This window comes from Oncorhynchus mykiss, chromosome 3, assembly GCF_013265735.2.
Source record: "Oncorhynchus mykiss isolate Arlee chromosome 3, USDA_OmykA_1.1, whole genome shotgun sequence".
In the NCBI taxonomy this organism is placed as follows: Eukaryota; Metazoa; Chordata; class Actinopteri; order Salmoniformes; family Salmonidae; genus Oncorhynchus; species Oncorhynchus mykiss.
Genome location: NC_048567.1, coordinates 49,688,322 through 49,708,262, shown reverse-complemented (window position 1 = coordinate 49,708,262; position 19,941 = coordinate 49,688,322). Strand labels below are relative to the sequence as shown.

Here is a 19,941-nt window from a genome sequence, read left to right as displayed (position 1 = left end):
ACTCCCAAAATAGCATTTACATTGCTCTGCACTATCAAATTTGTCTTTATACTATAGTTAAAAGGTCCAATGCGGCCGTTTTCATCTTAATATCAAATCATATCTGGGTAACAATTAAGTACCTTACTGTGATTCTTTTTGACCATTTTAATTGAAAACAAACAAAAATAGCTTATCAGCAAAGAGCAATTACTCAAGCAAGAATTCTGCTAGGACTGTCTTGGGGTGGTCTGAGTGGGGAGGGGAAAACTGAAAACTAGCTGAAATTTCAGGTGGTCTTTTTTTCAGCTCTTAAATGCTGACCAAACCGACGGCATTGCGCCTGCATAACCAGGCGCTAAAATATAACTTGGTTCTAGTTTAGATGCTTGATGTGCTGCAAGTCCCGCCCCTCCCATCTACTCATTGGGTGATTAAAAGAGGAACAAGGTCCCCGCTTCAGCCCAGTTTGTGACGGTAATTCACCTTAAAGTTGGTTGCCAACCACCATATAAACTGAACAAAAATATAAAGAGATATGCATCTGTTGGTCACAGATACCTTAAAAATAAGGTAGGGACGTGGACCAGAAAACCATCTGGTGTGATCTGATCTGCCTCATGCAGCGTGACAAATTTCCTATGCATAGAGTTAATCAGGCTGTTGATTGTGACCTGTAGTATGTTATCCCACTCCTCTTCAAAGGCTGTGCGAAGTTGCTGGATATTGGCAGGAACTGGAACACGCTGCCGTACATGTCAATCTAGAGCATCCCTCCCATGTCTGGGAGTATGCAGGCCATGGAAGAACTGGGACATTTTCAGCATCCAGGAATTGTGTACAGATCTTTGCGACATTGGGGCTGTGCATTATCATGCTGAAACATGAGGTGATGGCGGCGGATGAATGGCACGACAAAGGGCCTCAGGATTTTGTCACGGTATCTCTGTGCTTTCAAATTGCCATCAATAAAATGCAATTGTGTTCTTTGTGTGGATCTTATGCCTGCCCATAACATAACCCCACTGCCACCATGGGGCACTCTGTTCACAATGTTGACATCAGCAAACCGCTCGCCCATCGACACCATACACGCTGTTTGCCATCTGCCCGGTACAGTTGAAACCGGGATTCAGCTGTGAATAGCACACTTCACCAGGGTACCAGTGGCCATCAAAAGGTGAGCATTTGCCTTCTGAAATCTGTTACGACGCCGAACTGCAGTCAGGTCAAGACCCTGGTGAGGATGACGAGCATGCAGATGAGCTTCTCTAAAACGGTTTCTGACAGTTTGTGCAGAAATCCTTCAGTTGTTCTATCCCACAGTTTCATCAGCTGTCTAGGTGGCTCATCTCAGATCATCCAGCAGGTGAAGAAACCGGATGTGGGGGCCCTGGGCTGGTGTGATTACACGTGGTCTGCGGTTGTGAGGCCGATTGGATGTAGTGCCATATTCTCTAAAACAATGTTGGAGGCAGCTTATGGTAGAGAAATAAACAATAAATTCTCTGGCAACAGCTCTGGTGGATATTCCTGCAGTCAGCATGCCAATTGCACGCTCCCTCAAAACTTGAGGCATCTGTGGCATTGTGTTGTGTGACAAAACTGCACATTTTAGAGTGGCCTTTTTATTGTCCCCGGCACAAGGTGCACCTGTGTAATGATCATGCTGTTAAATCAGCTTCTTGATATGCCACACCTGCCAGGTGGATGGATTGTCTGGCAAAGGAGAAATGCTTACTAACAGGGATATAAAAAACAAATGTATGTACAGAATTTGAGCAATATAAGCTTTTTGTGCATATGGAACATTTCTGGGATCTTTTATTTCAGCTCATGAAACATGGTACCAACACTTTACATGTTGCATTTATATTTTTGCTCAGTATACATTTCTTTGATTGTTTATACTGTACGTTATATACAGTGCCTTCAGAAAGTATTCACACCCATTTACTTTTTCCAAATGTTGCTGTGTTACAGCCTGAATTTAAAATGGATTAAATGAGATGTATTGTTACTGGCCTACACACAATATCCCATAATGTCAAAGTGGAATTACGTTTTTTGAAAATGTATTAAAAAAACTGTCTTGAGTTAATAAGTATTCAACCCCTTTGTTTTATGGCAAGCCTAAATAAGTTCAGAAGTAAAAATGTGCTTAACAAGTCACATAATCTGTTGTATGGAGAGGAAGGAAACCACTCAGAGATATTACCATTAGGCCAATGGTGACTTTAAAACAGTTACAGATTTTAATGGCTGTGATAGGAGAAAACTGAGGATGGATCAACAGCATTGTAGTTACACCACAATACTAACCTAATTGACAGAGTGAAAAGAAGGAAGCATGTACAGAATAAAAAGTAACAAGGCACTAAAGTAATACTGCAAAAAATGTGGCAAAGAAATTCACTTTTTGTTCTGAATACAAAGTCTTATGTTTGGGGCAAATCCAATACACACACATTACTGAGTACCATTCTCCATATTTTCAAGCATAGTGGTTGCTGCATCATGTTCTGGGTATGCTTGTAAGGACTGGAGAGTTTTTCAGGTTAAAAAAAATAAACGGAATGGCGCTAAGCACAGACAAAATCGCTAAGCACAGAGGAAAACCTGGTTCAGTCTGCTTTCTACCCGACACTGGTAGATGAATTCACCTTTCAGCAGGACAATAATCTAAAACACAAGTCCAAATCTACATGGGAGTTGCTTACCAAGAAGACAGTGAATGTTCCTGAGTGGCTGAGTAACAGTTTCAACTTAAATCTACTTGAAAATCTATGGCAAGACCTGAAAATGGTTATCTACACTCTTAGAAAAAAGGGTTCTTCAGCTGTCATCATTTTAAGTTCAAGGTAGAAACCTTTCTGGTTCCAGGCAGAACTTTTTGGGGTTCCATGTAGAACCCTCTGGGGCAAAGGTTCTGCATGGAACCCAATAGCCAAATAACCTTTTTAGGTTCTAGATAGCACCTTTCTTTCTAAGTGTAGCAATGATCAACAACCAATTTGACAGAACTTGAAGAATTTTGAAAAGATTAATGGGCAAGTGTTGCACAATCCAGGTGTGGAAAGCTCTTAGAGAAAGAGACTCACAGCTGTAATCGCTGCCAAAGGTGCATCTACAAAGTACTGACTCAGGGGTGTGAATACTTATGTAAATTAGATATTTCTGTACCGCATTTTCAATAGATTTCCCCCAAAAAATCAAAACATTTGTTATGGGGTATTGTGTAAAAATCACAAAATGTGGAATAAGTCAAGGGGTATGAATACTTTCTGAAGGCACTGTACATAGTCTTAGCAAGAGTTTTGGCAGCAAGTTGAACCTATTATAATATTTAGCTACCTACGTTAGTTTAGCTAGCTAGCTACCGGTCTCAGCCTCCTAGTTTCCTAAATGACAGTGGTCGAAGAATCTAGAGTAGGCAATAAAAAAAATGTCCGTAAAACCAGCTCTAGCTTAGTTTACAAGAAAGACTGATGTTTATTTTCTACAGGAAAATGTATTTTTATGCCCACGTAGTGTACAGCAGCAGCGAAAAAACGGAAACAGTCATTTCCAGAGAGTCCCCTGCAATTTGACCACCCCTTGTGCGAGGGAAAGGCCTATACAGGGCAGGCACTTGCTAGCTAGCTAATGATAGGATGTAGCCAGCTTGCTTTCAATAATGTTCAACTTGAACTGGCTAGGTAACGTTAGCTAGCCAACTAATTTCAACTCAGACAGAAATATAATAACTAACCGGGATTTGCAAGTTAGGTAGCCAGCTAGCATTCGGGGGCTTCGTTTGCTAACCCAAAACAACATGCCTGTTCTTATAAAAGTTTGTGTATTTTCGAGGGCAAAAATAAATGAAGGATGGTACTTATCTACTAAATATATAGCTATGGCAGCATAGCAAAACGTATCAGCAAGCATTCAGGAACGTACACAGCTGGTTGCATAGTAACAGCATCAGCATCAGCGTCACCAGCCTGAATCTATTCGGTAGTTGCCGTGCCTGTTTTAGCATAAAAAGTACTTTTTAAAATATTTTTTTCTCGCTATATGTTTATTGTGTGATTATATTTGATTTCCTTCACAGGCTATGTACAAAACCTGATGGATTTGTTGTTTAGCAGCGTCATGGGAACCCCCCTACCATATCAGGAATTGTTACAGAAGGCAGAGGCAGTGGCTAGATACCAGTCCCACTTCAGAGTAATGGAGGACACTTGAATCGGGTTGGTCACATTTGATCTGGTCAATTGTCAAATTACTATGTCCTGGAATTCACCTAACCACCTGTGTCTTGTATGTTGTAAGGAGGTGCCCCCTTCCACTGTGCCAATGGACTACTCCTGAGCCAGAGTGAATAATGCCAACCAGTCAGTGCCATGCTGGCATGTGTCCCTTGTGAATTAGCAGAGAATCAGGAACTCTGACTGGCTATGTTCAACCGTATAGTTACTGTTGGCTTCCATGACTGTGAGCGACAGTCTTTCTCTCTCTCTCTCTCTCCCTCTGTGAAACAGGAGCTGTGTCGGATATAGGAGCCGAAGACAGGCTCCTTCATGACTAGTATCTGTGATGAGAGAGGCCTGGAGCAAACAGGTCAGGGAACACCATATACCCTACAGGAAGGTATAATATTTGCACATTGTTATATTAGCAGAACACTCCTAATATACTTAGGGAACAATGGTTTCTTAAGTATTATGTGAAGTATTATTTTTTTCTACATGGAACTGTTACACTTGAAAGGTATAAAAACACTTTTTTTCAAAATAGGGCTACTTAATGTTAGATCCCTCACTTCGAAGGCAGTTAGTCAATTAACTAATCACTGATCATAATCTTGATGTGATTGGCCTGACTGAAACATGGCTTAAGCCTGATGAATTTACTGTGTTAAATGAGACCTCTCCTCCTGGTTACACTAGTGACCATATCCGCATATCTGCGCATCCCGCAAAGGCAGAGTTATTGCTAACATTTACGATAGCAAATGTCAATTTACCACAAAAATGACTGCGTTTTTTAGATATCACAACCTCTTTAAATAATGACAGGAATGGAGGTCTTTATTTCAGTGAGATTGCTAATACGAACACGGCCATGTTTAGTTTTGCCCAACCTAGATTGAGGCACAGACATGGTCTCAATGGGGATGGCTGAGCTGACTACATTGACTATGCTAGTGAAGAAAGTCCACTAAGCTGGCTGAAAGCAGTTTGCAACCAGCGATTGAATTGTGAGTGCTGGTACAGAGTCAATGTGGGGGCACCGGTTAGTCGAGGTAATACGTACATGCAGGTAGAGTTAAAGTGACTATGCATAGATGATAAACAGAGAGTAGCAGCACCGTAAAAGAGGGGGTGTGGGGCAATGAAAATAGTCTGGGGATCCATTTTATTAGCTGTTCAGAAGTCTTATGGCTTGCGGGTAGAAGCTGTTAAGATGTCTTTTGGACCTAGACTTGCCATGCGGTAGCGGAGAGGACAGTCTATGACTAAGGTGGCTGGAGTCTGACAATTTTTAGGGCCTTCCTCTGACACCGCCTGGTATAGAGGTCCTGGATGGCACGAAGCTTGGCCCCAGTGACGTACTGGGCCGTACGCACTACCCTCTGTTCTGCCTTGCGGTCGAGCAAGGCATTGCCATACCTAAAAGTGAGTAATAAAGCCTCTCTTGAAAAAGCCAAACCTTGACCCAGAACATGTTAAAACCTATCGGTCTATGGTGAATCTCCCATTCCTCTCACATTTTTTGAAAAAGCTGTTGCGCAGTAACTCACTACCTTCCCGAAGACAAATAATGTATATGAATAATGTATATGAAACGCTTTGGTCTGGTTTTAGACCCCATCATAGCACTGAGACTGCACTCGTGAAGGTGGTAAATGACCTTTTAATGGCGTCAGACCAGGGCTCTGCATCTGTCCTCATACTCCTAGACCTTAGTGTTGCTTTTGACACCATTGATCACCACATTCTTTTGGAGAGATTGGAAACCTTAATTGGTCTACGGGGACAAGTTCTTGGCTGGTTTAGATCTTATCTGTCGGACAAATCAATTGTAAGTTTCGGTGTTCTTCAAGGTTCCATTTTAGGGTCACTATTGTTTTCACTATATATTTTACCTCACGGTGATGTCATCAGAAACGCAATGTTAACGTTCACTGCTATGCAGACACACAGCTATGCAGACACACAGCTATGCAGACACACAGCTGTGCATTTCGATTAAACATGGTGAAGCCCCAAAATTGCCTACCCTGGAAGTCTGTGTTTTAGACATAAGGAAGTGGATGGTGGCAAATGTTTACTTTTGCAAATCTGAACATTTGCAGAAAAACTGATCCATGCTTTTGTCACTTCTAGGTTAGACTACTGCAATGCTCTACTCTCCGGCTACCTGGATAAAGCACTAAATAAGCTTCAGTTAGTGCTAAACACGGCTGCTAGAATCTTTACTAGAACCAAAACATCTGATCATATTACACCAGTGCTAGCCTCTCTACACTGGCTTCCTGTTAAGGCTAGGGCTGAATTCAAGATTTCACTGCTAACCTACAAAGCATTACATAGGCTTGCTCTTACCTATTTCTCCAATTCTGTCCTGCTGTACATACATACACGTATGCTACGGTCACAAGACACAGGCCTCCTTATTGTCCCCAGAATTTTGAAGCAAACAGCTGGAGGCTTTCTCATATAGAGCTCAATTTTAATGGAATGGTCTGCCTATCCATGTGAGAGATGCAGACTTGGTCTCAACCTTTAAGTCTTTAGGTCCTATGATTGAGTGTAGTCTGGCCCAGGGTTGCGAAGGTGAACGGTAAGGGACTGGAACGACGAACTGCCCTTGCTGTCTCAGCCTGGAAGGTTCCCCTCTCTCTATTGGGATTCTCTGCCTCTGATCCTATTACGGGGGCTGAGTCGCCAAGGAACTAGAAGCTATCAAACTGCGCCACTACAGCCACGTCGATGAGAATGGGGGTGTGCTCTGTCCTCCTTTTCCTGTAGTCCACAATCATCTCCTTTGTCTTGATTATGTTGAGGGAGAGGTTGTTGTCCTTGCACCACACGCTCAGGTCTCTGACCTCCTCCCTATCGGCTGTCTCATCGTTGTTGGTGATCAGACCTACCACTGTTGTGTCATCGGCAAACTTAATGATGGTGTTGGAGTCGTACCTGGCTGTGCAGTCATGAGTGAACAGGGAGTACAGGAGGGGACTGAGCACGCACCCCTGAGGAGTCCCCGTGTTGAGGATCAGAATGGCAGATGTGTTGTTACCTACCCTTATCTCCTGGGGGCGGCCCCTCAGGAAGGCCCCTCAGGAAGTCCAGGATCCAGTTGCAGAGAGAGGTGTTTAGTCCCAGGGTCCTTAGCTTATTAATGAGCTTTGACGGCACGATGGTGTTAAACGCTGAACTGTAGTCAATGAATAGCATTCTCACATAGGTGTTCCTTTTCTACAGGTGTGAAAGGGCAGTGTGGAGTGAAATAGGGATTGCATCATTTGTGGATCCGTTATGCAAATTGGAGTGGGTCTAGGGTTTCTGGGATAATGGTGTTGATGTGAGCCATGACCAGCCTTTCAAAGCTTTTCATGACTACAGACGTGAGTGCTACGGGTCAGTAGTCATTTAAGCAGGTTACCTTAGTGTTCTTGGGCACAGGGACTTTAGTGGTCTACTTGAAACATGTTGGTATTACAGACTCAGACAGGGAGAGGTTGAAAATGTCAGTGAAGACACTTGCCGTTTGGTCAGCGCATGCTCGGAGTACACGTCCTGGTAATCTGTCTGTTCCTGCGGCCTTGTGAATGTTGACCTGTTTAAAAGTCTTATTCACATCGGCTGCGGAGAGCTTGATCACACAGTCGTCCGGAACAGCTGATGCTCTCATGCATGTTTCAGTGTTGCTTGCCTCGAATCGAGCATAGAAGTTATTTAGCTTGTCTGGCAGGCTCGTGTCACTGGGCAGCTCTCGGCTGTGCTTCGCTTTGTAGCCTGTTATAGTTTGCAAGCCCTGACACAAACGATGAGTGTCGCTTCGACACGGTGTAGTACAATTCGATCTTATTCCTGTATTGACGCTTTGCCTCTTTGATTGTAAGTCGGAGTGCATAGCGGGATTTCTTATAAGCTTCCGAGTCCCGCTCCTTGAAAGTGGCAGCTCAACCATTTAGCTCAGTGCGAATGTTGCCTGTAATCCATGGCTTCTGGTTGGGCTATGTACGTACAGTCACTTTGGGGACAATGTCGTCGATGCACTTATTGATGAAGCCAGTGACCGATGTGGTGTGCTCCTCAATGCCATCGGAAGAATCTCGGAACATATTCCAGTCTGTGCTAGCAAAACAGTCCTATAGTTTAATATCTGCCTCATCTGACCACTTTTTAATTGACCAAGTCACATGTGCTTCCTGCTTAATTTTTTTTCTTGTAATCTGGAATCAGGAGGATAGAATTATGGTCAGATTTGCCAAATGGAGGGCGAAGGAGAGCTTTGTACACGTCTCTGTGTGTGGAGTAAAGGTGGTCTAGAGTTTTTCCCCTCTGGTTGCACATTTAACATGCTGATAGAAATGAGGTAAAACTGATTTAAGTCTCCCTGCATTAAAGTCCCCGGCCACTAGGAGCGCCACCTCTGGATGAGCGATTTCCTGTAGGGCTTATGGCGGTATACAGCTCATTGAGTGCAGTTTTAGTGCCAGCATCGGTCTGTGGTGGTATGTAGACAGCTACGAAAAATACAGATGAAAACTCTCTAGGTAGATAGTAGAGGTAGTAATCGGAATGGCCGATTAATTAGTGACGATTTCAAGTTTTCATAACAATTGGAAATCGTTATTTTGGGCACCGATTTTGCCGATTTAATTTATTTTCTTTTTTACACTTTTATTTAACTAGGCAAGTCAGTTAAGAACACATTCTTATTTTCAATGACGGCCTAGGAATGGTGGGTCAACTGCCTTGTTCAGGGGCAGAACGACAGATTTTCACCTTGTCAGCTCCGGGATTCAATCTTGCAACCTTACGGTTAACTAGTCCAATGCTCTAACCACCTGCCTCTCATTGCACTCCACAAGGAGCCTGCCTGTTACACGAATGCAGTAGAAGCCAAGTTAAGTTGCTAGGTAGCATTAAACTTATCTTATAAAAAACAATCAATCATAATCACTAGTTAACTACACATGGTTGATGATATTACTAGTTTATCTAGCGTGTCCTGCGTTGCATATAATCGATGCAACGCTGGGGGATGATTTAACAAAAGCGCATTTGCGAAAAAAGCACAATCGTTGGATGACTGTACCTAACCATAAACACCAATGCCTTTCTTAAAATCAATACACAGAAGTACATTTTTAAAACTGCATATTTAGCTAAAAGAAATCCAGGTTAGCAAGCAATATTAATCAAGTGAAATTGTGTCACTTCTCTTGTGTTCATTGCACGCAGAGTATATGCAACAGTTTGGGCATCCTGGCTCATTGCGAACTAATTTGCCAGAATTGTACGTAATTATGACATAACATTGAAGGTTGCACAATGTAACAAGAATAATTAGAGTTAGGGATGTCACCCATTAGATAAAATACCGAACGGTTCCGTATTTCACTGAAATAATGTTTTCGAAATTATAGTTTCCGGATTCGACCATATTAATGACCAAAGGCTTGTATTTCTGTGTGTTATTATGTTATAATTAAGTCTATGATTTGATATTTGATAGAGCAGTCTGACTGAGCGATGGTAGGCAGCAGCAGCAGGCTCGTAAGTATTCATTCAAACAGCACTTTCGTGTGTTTTGCCAGCAGCTCTTCGCAATGCTTCAATCACAGCTCTGTTTATGACTTCAAGCCTATCAGCCTAATGGCTGGTGTAACCGATGTGAAATAGCTAGCTAGTTAGCGGGGTGCGCGCTAATAGCGTTTCAAACATCACTTGCTCTGAGACTTGGAATAGTTGTTCCCCTTGCTCTGCAATAGCCCCTGCCTTTGTGGAGCGATGGGTAACACTGCTTCGAATGTGGCTGTTGTCGATGTGTTCCTGGTTCGAGCCCAGGTAGGGGCGAGGAGAGGGACGGAAGCTACACTGGCAATACTAAAGTGCCTATAAGAACATCCAATAGGGAAAGGTATATGAAATACAAATGTTATAGAGAGAAATAGTCCTATAAATACTATATTAACTACAACCTAAAACCTCTTACCTTGGAATATTGAAGTCTCATGTTAAAAGGAACCACCAGCTTTCATATGTACTCATGTTCTGAGCAAGGAACTCAAACGTTAGCTTTTTTACATGGCACATATAAAAACTTCTCCAACACTTTGTTTTTGCATTATTTAAACCAAATTGAACATGTTTCATTATTTATTTAAGGCTAAATAGATTCTTATTGATGTATTATATTAAGTTAAAATAAGTGTTCATTCAGTATTGTTGTAATTGTCATTATTACAAATAAATTGTAAAAAAAAATAAAAAATTGGCCAATTAATCAGTATCGTTTTTTTTGGTCCTCCAATAAATCGGTATCGCAGTTGAAAATCCTTGACCTCTAGGTAGATAGTGTGGTCTACAGCTTATCATGAGATACTCTACCTCAGGCGAGCAAATCCTCGAGACTTCCTTAGATACAGTGCCTTGCGAAAGTATTCGGCCCCCTTGAACTTTGCGACCTTTTGCCACATTTCAGGCTTCAAACATAAATATATAAAACTGTATTTTATTGTGAAGAATCAACAACAAGTGGGACACAATCATGAAGTGGAACGACATTTATTGGATATTTCAAACTTTTTTAACAAATCAAAAACTGAAAAATTGGGCGTGCAAAATTATTCAGCCCCCTTAAGTTAATACTTTGTAGCGCCACCTTTTGCTGCGATTACAGCTGCAAGTTGCTTGGGGTATGTCTCTATAAGTTTTGCACATCGAGAGACTGAAATTTTTTCCCATTCCTCCTTGCAAAACAGCTCGAGCTCAGTGAGGTTGGATGGAGAGCGTTTGTGAACAGCAGTTTTCAGTTCTTTCCACAGATTCTCGATTGGATTCAGGTCTGGACTTTGACTTGGCCATTCTAACACCTGGATATGTTTATTTTTGAACCATTCCATTGTAGATTTTGCTTTATGTTTTGGATCATTGTCTTGTTGGAAGACAAATCTCTGTCCCAGTCTCAGATCTTTTGCAGACTCCATCAGGTTTTCTTCCAGAATGGTCCTGTATTTGGCTCCATCCATCTTCCCATCAATTTTAACCATCTTCCCTGTCCCTGCTGAAGAAAAGCAGGCCCAAACCATGATGCTGCCACCACCATGTTTGACAGTGGGGATGGTGTGTTCAGCTGTGTTGCTTTTACGCCAAACATAACGTTTTGCATTGTTGCCAAAAAGTTCAATTTTGGTTTCATCTGACCAGAGCACCTTCTTCCACATGTTTGGTGTGTCTCCCAGGTGGCTTGTGGCAAACTTTAAACAACACTTTTTATGGATATCTTTAAGAAATGGCTTTCTTCTTGCCACTCTTCCATAAAGGCCAGATTTGTGCAATATACGACTGATTGTTGTCCTATGGACAGAGTCTCCCACCTCAGCTGTAGATCTCTGCAGTTCATCCAGAGTGATCATGGGCCTCTTGGCTGCATCTCTGATCAGTCTTCTCCTTGTATGAGCTGAAAGTTTACAGGGACGGCCAGGTCTTGGTAGATTTGCAGTGGTCTGATACTCCTTCCATTTCAATATTATCGCTTGCACAGTGCTCCTTGGGATGTTTAAAGCTTGGGAAATCTTTTTGTATCCAAATCCGGCTTTAAACTTCTTCACAACAGTATCTCGGACCTGCCTGGTGTGTTCCTTGTTCTTCATGATGCTCTCTGCGCTTTTAACAGACCTCTGAGACTATCACAGTGCAGGTGCATTTATACGAAGACTTGATTACACACAGGTGGATTGTATTTATCATCATTAGTCATTTAGGTCAACATTGGATCATTCAGAGATCCTCACTGAACTTCTGGAGAGAGTTTGCTGCACTGAAAGTAAAGGGGCTGAATAATTTTGCACGCCCAATTTTTCAGTTTTTGATTTGTTAAAAAAGTTTGACATATCCAATAAATGTCGTTCCACTTCATGATTGTGTCCCACTTGTTGTTGATTCTTCACAAAAAAATACAGTTTTATATCTTTATGTTTGAAGCCTGAAATGTGGCAAAAGGTCGCAAAGTTCAAGGGGGCCGAATACTTTCGCAAGGCACTGTATCATGCACCAGCTGTTGTTTACAAATATGCATAGGCCCCCGCCCCGTGTCTTACCAGAGGCTGCCGTTCTATCTTGCCGATAGAGTGTATAACTCGTCAGCTGTATGTTATTAATGTCGTCGTTCAGCCACGACTCTGTAAAACATAAGATATTACAGTTTGTAATGTCCCGTTGGTAGGATATATGTGCTTTCAGTTCATCCCATTTATCTTCCAGTGATTGAATGTTAGCTAACAGTACGGATGGCAGAGGCAGATTAGCCACTCGGCGCCTGATCCTCACAAGGCACCCCGATCTCTTTCCGCAAACTCCCTGTTTCTTTCTCCAGCAAATGATGGGGATGAGGGCCTGTTCGGGCTTTTGGAGTATATCCTTCCCATCTGACTCATCAAAGAAAAATTATTAGTCCAATTCGAGGTGAGTAATCACTGTTCTGATGTCCAGAAGCTCTTTTCGGTCATAAGAGATGGTAGCAGCAACATTATGTACAAAATAAGTTAAACATTTTGTTGTGTTACAGCCTGAATTCAAAATTGATTTAATAAAAATAAAACATCTTGCCCATCTACACACAATACCCCATAATGACAAAGTGAAAACATGTTTTTAGAAATTGTTGCAATTGTTTTGAAAATGAAATACAGAAATATCTAATTTACATAAGTATTCACACCCCTGAGTCAATACATGTTAGAATCCCCTTTCTTTCTTGGTAAGTCTCTAAGAGCTTTGCACACCTGGATTGTACAATATTTGCACTTTATTCTTTAAAAAATTATTCAAGCTCTATAAAGTTGCTTCCTAGACATTTTCAAGTCTTGCCATAGATTTTCAAACCGATATAAGTCAAACTGTAACTAGGCCACTCAGGAACATTCAATGTTGTCTTGGTAAGCAACTACAGTGTATATTTGGCCTTCTGTTTTAGGTTATTGTCCTGCTCAAAGGTGAATTAGTCTCCCGGTGTCTGTTGGAAAGCAGACTGAACCAGGTTTTCCTATAGGATTTTGCCTGTGCTTAGCTCTAATCCGTTTCTTTTTATCCCAAAAAAACTCCCTAGTCCTTGCTAAAGACAAGCATACACATAACATGATGCAGCCACCACCATGCTTGAAAATATGAAGAGTGGTGTGTTGTGTTGGATTTTCCCCAAACATAACACTTTGTCTTCAGGACATAAAAGTTCATTTCTTTGCCAAATCTGTTTTCAGTTTTACTTCAGGGCCTTATTGCAAACAGGATGCATGTTTTGGAAAAGTTTTATTCTGTACAAGTATAGAAGTTCCGGCACCTACAGAGATGGCCGCCTCACTTCACGTTCCTAGGAAACTATGCAGTATTTAGTTTTTTTACGTGTTACTTCTTAAGTTGGTACCCCAGGTAATCTTAGCTTTTATTACATACAGTCTGGAGGAGCTATTGGATATAAGAGCAACGTCAACTCGCCAACATTACGACCAAGAATACGACTTTTCCGATGCGGATCCTCTGTTTTGCCCATCACCCAGAACAATGGATCGGATCCCCGCCGGTGAACAAAAACATTGACGCCGTAAAAGGGGCAGACGATGCAGTCTTCTGGTCAGGCTCCGGAGACGGGCACATCGCACACCGCTCCCGAGCATACTACTCGCCAATGTCCAGTCTCTTGACAACAAGATAGTTGAAATCCGAGCAAGGGTAGCATTCCAGAGAGACATAAGAGACTGTAACGTTCTTTGCTTCATGGAAACATGGCTCACTCAAGACACGCTATCGGTGTCGGTACAGATCAAATCAATTTATATAGCCCTTCATACATCAGATGATATCTCATAGTGCTGTACAGAACCCAGCCTAAAACCCCAAACAATAAGCAATGCAGGTGTAGAAGCACGGTGGCTAGGAAAAACTCCCTAGAAAGGCTAAAACCTAGGAAGAAGCCAGGCTATGAAGGGTGGCCAGTCCTCTTCAGAAGCCAGAAGGGCTGTGCCGGGTGGAGATTATAACAGAACATGGCCAAGATGTTCAAATGTTCATAAATGACCAGCATGGCTGGTTTCTTCTTCAGCCAGCTGGTTTCGTCACGCATCGCGCCGACAGAAACAAGCATCTTTGTGGTAAGAAGAAGGGCGGGGGGGTATGCCTTATGATTAACGAGACGTGGTGTGATCATAACAACATACAGGAACTCAAGTCCTTCTGTTCACCTGACTTAGAATTCCTCACAATCAAATGTCAACGGCATTATATACAAAGAACATTCTCTACGATTATAATCACAGCCGCATATACAGTGCCTTGCGAAAGTATTCGCCCCCCTTGAACTTTGCGACCTTTTGCCACATTTCAGGCTTCAAACAAAGATATAAAACAGTATTTTTTTGTGAAGAATCAACAACAAGTGGGACACAATCATGAAGTGGAACGACATTTATTGGATATTTCAAACTTTTTTAACAAATCAAAAACTGAAAAATTGGGCGTGCAAAATTATTCAGCCCCCTTAAGTTAATACTTTGTAGCGCCACCTTTTGCTGCGATTACAGCTGTAAGTCGCTTGGGGTATGTCTCTATCAGTTTTGCACATCGAGAGACTGAAATGTTTTCACATTCCTCCTTGCAAAACAGCTCGAGCTCAGTGAGGTTAGATGGAGAGCATTTGTGAACAGCAGTTTTCAGTTCTTTCCACAGATTCTCGATTGGATTTAGGTCTGGACTTTGACTTGGCCATTCTAACACCTGGATATGTTTATTTTTGAACCATTCCATTGTAGATTTTGCTTTATGTTTTGGATCATTGTCTTGTTGGAAGACAAATCTCTGTCCCAGTCTCAGATCTTTTGCAGACTCCATCAGGTTTTCTTCCAGAATGGTCCTGTATTTGGCTCCATCCATCTTCCCATCAATTTTAACCATCTTCCCTGTCCCTGCTGAAGAAAAGCAGGCCCAAACCATGATGCTGCCACCACCATGTTTGACAGTGGGGATGGTGTGTTCAGGGAGATGAGCTGTGTTGCTTTTACGCCAAACATAACGTTTTGCATTGTTGCCAAAAAGTTCAATTTTGGTTTCATTTGACCAGAGCACCTTCTTCCACATGTTTGGTGTGTCTCCCAGGTGGCTTGTGGCAAACTTTAAACAACACTTTTTATGGATATCTTTAAGAAATGGCTTTCTTCTTGCCACTCTTCCATAAAGGCCAGATTTGTGCAATATACGACTGATTGTTGTCCTATGGACAGAGTCTCCCACCTCAGCTGTAGATCTCTGCAGTTCATCCAGAGTGATCATGGGCCTCTTGGCTGCATCTCTGATCAGTCTTCTCCTTGTATGAGCTGAAAGTTTAGAGGGACGGCCAGGTCTTGGTAGATTTGCAGTGGTCTGATACTCCTTCCATTTCAATATTATCGCTTGCACAGTGCTCCTTGGGATGTTTAAAGCTTGGGAAATCTTTTTGTATCCAAATCCGGCTTTAAACTTCTTCACAACAGTATCTCGGACCTGCCTGGTGTGTTTCTTGTTCTTCATGATGCTCTCTGCGCTTTTAACAGACCTCTGAGACTATCACAGTGCAGGTGCATTTATACGGAGACTTGATTACACACAGGTGGATTGTATTTATCATCATTAGTCATTTAGGTCAACATTGGATCATTCAGAGAGCCTCACTGAACTTCTGGAGAGAGTTTGCTGCACTGAAAGTAAAGGGGCTGAATAATTTTGCACGCCCAATTTTTGAGTTTTTGATTTGTTAAAAAGGTTTGAAATATCCAATAAATGTCTTTCCACTTCATGATTGTGTCCCACTTGTTGTTGATTCTTCACAATAAAATACAGTTTTATATCTTTATGTTTGAAGCCTGAAATGTGGCAAAAGGTCGCAAAGTTCAAGGGGGCCGAATTCTTTCGCAAGGCACTGTATTCCCCCCCAAGCAGACACATTGACGGCCCTGAACGAACTTCATTTGACTCTATGTAAAATGGAAACCACATATCCCGAGGCTGCATTCATTGTAGCTGGGGATTTTAACAAGGCTAATCTGAAAACAAGACTCCCTAAATTCTATCAGCATATTGATTGTGCAACCAGGGCTGGTAAAACCCTGGATCATTGTTATTCTAACTTCCGCGACACATATAAGGCCCTCCTTTCGGCGGGGGCCCTCCTTTCGGAAAAGCTGACCACGACTCCATTTGGTTGCTTCCAGCCTATAGACAGAAACTAAAACAGGAAGCTCCCGCGCTCAAGTCTGTTCAACGCTGGTCCGACCAATCTGATTCCACGCTTCAAGATTGCTTCGATCACGACTGGGATATGTTCCGCACTGAGTCAAACAACAACATTGACGAATACGCTGATTCGGTGAGCGAGTTCATTAGAAAGTGCAATGACATCGTACCCATAGCGACTATTGAAACCTTCCCAAACCAGAAACCGTGGATTGATGGCAGCATTCGCACGAAACTGAAAGCGAACCACTGCTTTTAATCAGGACAAGGTGACCGGAAACATGACTGAATACAAACAGTGTAGCTATTCCCTCCGCAAGGCAATCATACAAGCTAAGCGTCAGTATAGAGACAACGTAGAGTCGCAATTCAACGGTTCAGACACGAGAGGTATGTGGCAGGGTCTACAGTCAATCACGGATTACAAAAAGAAAACCAGCCCCGTCGTGGACCAGGATGACTTGCTCCCAAACAGACTAAACAACTTCTTCGCTCGCTTTGAGGACCATACAGTGCCACTGACACGGCCCGCTACCAAAACCTGCGGACTCTCCTTCACTGCAGCCGACGTGAGTAAAACATTTAAACGTGTTAACCCTCGCAAGGCTGCAGGCCCAGACGGCATTCCCAGCCGCGTCCTCAGAGCATGCGCAGACCAGCTGGCTGGTGTGTTTACGGACATATTCAATCAATCCTTATCCCAGTCTACTCTTCCCACATGCTTCACGAGGGCCACCACTGTTCCCGTTCCAAGAAAGCTAAGGTAACTGATCTAAACGACTACCACACGACTAGCACTCACTTCCGTCATCATGAAGTGCTTGGAGAGACTAGTCAAGGACCATATCACCCCCACCCTACCTGACACCCTAGACCCACTCCAATTTGCTTACCACCCCAATAGGTCCACAGACGACGCAATCGCAACCACACTGCACACTGCCCTAACCCATCTGGACAAGAGGAATATCTATGTGAGAATGCTGTTCCTAGACTACAGCTCAGCATTTAACACCATAGTACCCGCCAAACTCGTCATCAAGCTCGAGACCCTAGGTCTCGACCTCGCCCTGTGCAACTGGGTACTGGACTTCCTGACGGGCCGCCCCCAGGTGGTGAGGGTAGGTAACAACATCTCCACCCCGCTGATCCTCAACACTGGGGCCCCACAAGGGTGCATTCTCAGCCCTCTCCTGTACTCCCTGTTCACCCACGACTGCGTGGCCATGCACGCCTTCAACTCAATCATCAAGTTTGCAGACGACACTACAGTGGTAGGCTTGATTACCAACAACGATGAGACGGCCTACAGGGAGTAGGTGAGGGCCCTCGGAGTGTGGTGTCAGGAAAATAATCTCACACTCAACGTCAACAAAACAAAGGAGATGATTGTGTACTTCAGGAAACAGCAGAGGGAGCACCCCGCTATCCACATCGATGGGACAGTAGTGGAGAGGGTATTAAGTTAAGTTCCTCGGCGTACACATCATGGACAAACTGAATTGATCCACCCACACAGACAGCGTGGTGAAGAAGGCGCAGCAGCGCCTCTTCAACCTCAGGAGGCTGAAGAAATTTGGCTTGTCACCAAAAGCACACAAACTTTTACAGGTGCACAATCGAGAGCATCCCGTGGGGCCGCCTGATACGGCAACTGCTCCATCCACAACCGTAAGGCTCTCCAGAGGGTGGTGAAGTCTGCACAACTCATCACCGGGGGTAAACTACCTGCCCTCCAGGACACCTACACCACCCGATGTCACAGGAAGGCCATAAAGATCATCAAGGACAACAACCACCCGAGCCACTGCCTGTTCACCCCGCTATCATCCAGAAGGCGAGGTCAGTACAGGTGCATCAAAGCAGGGACCGAGAGACTGAAAAACAGCTTCTATCTCAAGGCCATCAGACTGTTAAACAGCCACCACTAACTAGCAGCTGTCTATCGTTGTCTCTGATTGGGGATCATATATAAGTTGTGATTTTCCGTTTGTGTTTTTGGGGAGTTCTTTTCTCTTTAGCTGTTTTGTTGCCTGACAGAATTGTGCGCTTTCGTTTTTTTCTACTTTGTTATTTTGTTGCGGTGTTCAGTTTATTAAAAATCATGAACACCGTGGTCTCCTTCTTTAACCCATGAGAGCCGTTACATTGGGAAAAAGGAAACTATGACAATATTTTATGTCACTATCATGCACAAGCACCCTCACACATAAGGATGACTCTGTTGCGGAAAGACTGATACATGTTTGATAGTGTCTTGATGCTGTATTGTTTGTCCTTCATGTTCTAATACTTTAATGTTACCCCCTCGTGTTTTTTGTAATAAATAATAATTGAAAATTAAAAAACAAAATAATAACTTTGCCATGCTCAGTGATATTCAACGTAGGCTTTTTTCTTTCTTCTTTCTACCCATTTACCAATAGGTGCCCTTCTTTCGAGGCATTGGAAAACCTCCCTGATCTTTGTGGTTGAATCTGTTTGAAATTCACTGATCGACAGAGGGACCTTACATATAACTGTATGTGTGAGGAACAGAGATGAGGTAGTCATTAAAAAATCACATTAAACACTTATTGCACACAGAGTGAGTCCATGCAACTTATTATGTGACTTGTTAAGCACATTTATACTCTTGAACTAATTTAGGCTTGCCATAACAAAAGGGTTGAATACTTATTGACTTAAGACATTTCAGCTTTTCATTTTCTATTCATTATTAACATTTCTAAGAACATAATTCCACTTTTACATTATGGGGTATGTATGTAAACTTCAACTGTGTATGTATATAAATAAAACTCCCAGTAATTTATTGGGTAAAACAACCCACTAAATTACTGGGAGTTTATATACAGTTGATGTCGGAAGTTTAGATACACCTTAGACAAATACATTTAAACTCAGTTTTCCACAATTCCTGACATTTAATCCCTGTAAAAAATTCCCTGTCTTAGGTCAGTTAGGATCACCACTTTATTTTAAGAATGTGATATGTCAGAATAATAGTAGAACTATGCTAGCTAACTGCTGTCAGCTTGGTTAAACAAGGTCAGCGCAGGTTTTAGCCTACACATAAAACTGAATTAGCTGACCATCTTAAGATGGCAAGTCAGTCAGGAGAGGAGAAGTCCTGAACGTCGATCTCATAGCAAAGCTAGCTTAGCTTACCTCACTACTGGCCTTGTTGTGATTGAATGGCAAAGACACACCCAAGAAACACCCACATCAGACCGACACACACTCATGACCGCTAGCATTTCTTAATGAACATTGATGGAAAACAAGGCCAAATCAGGAAGTGCAGTCACCCTATAAACTATATCCCTGTAAAAAACTATTTTTCTATCATGTTCAAGAAGGATCAGACCATATTACTCTAATGCATACTTTCCCCAGACCAGTAGTGAAGGGAAACACACGAACATAGCAATAACAGAAGCATCATGTGGAAGTAGAATGCTTTGATAGTCCATGCAAC

At 42.6% G+C, this 19,941-nt stretch overlaps 1 protein-coding gene across 3 annotated transcripts in view; it reads right to left on the bottom strand.

Moving 5' to 3' along the window:
* Positions 1-19,941, bottom strand: part of zak (sterile alpha motif and leucine zipper containing kinase AZK) — a 55,009-nt gene that overhangs the window by 23,675 nt on the left and 11,393 nt on the right. The gene's annotated exons all lie outside the window — the stretch shown is intronic.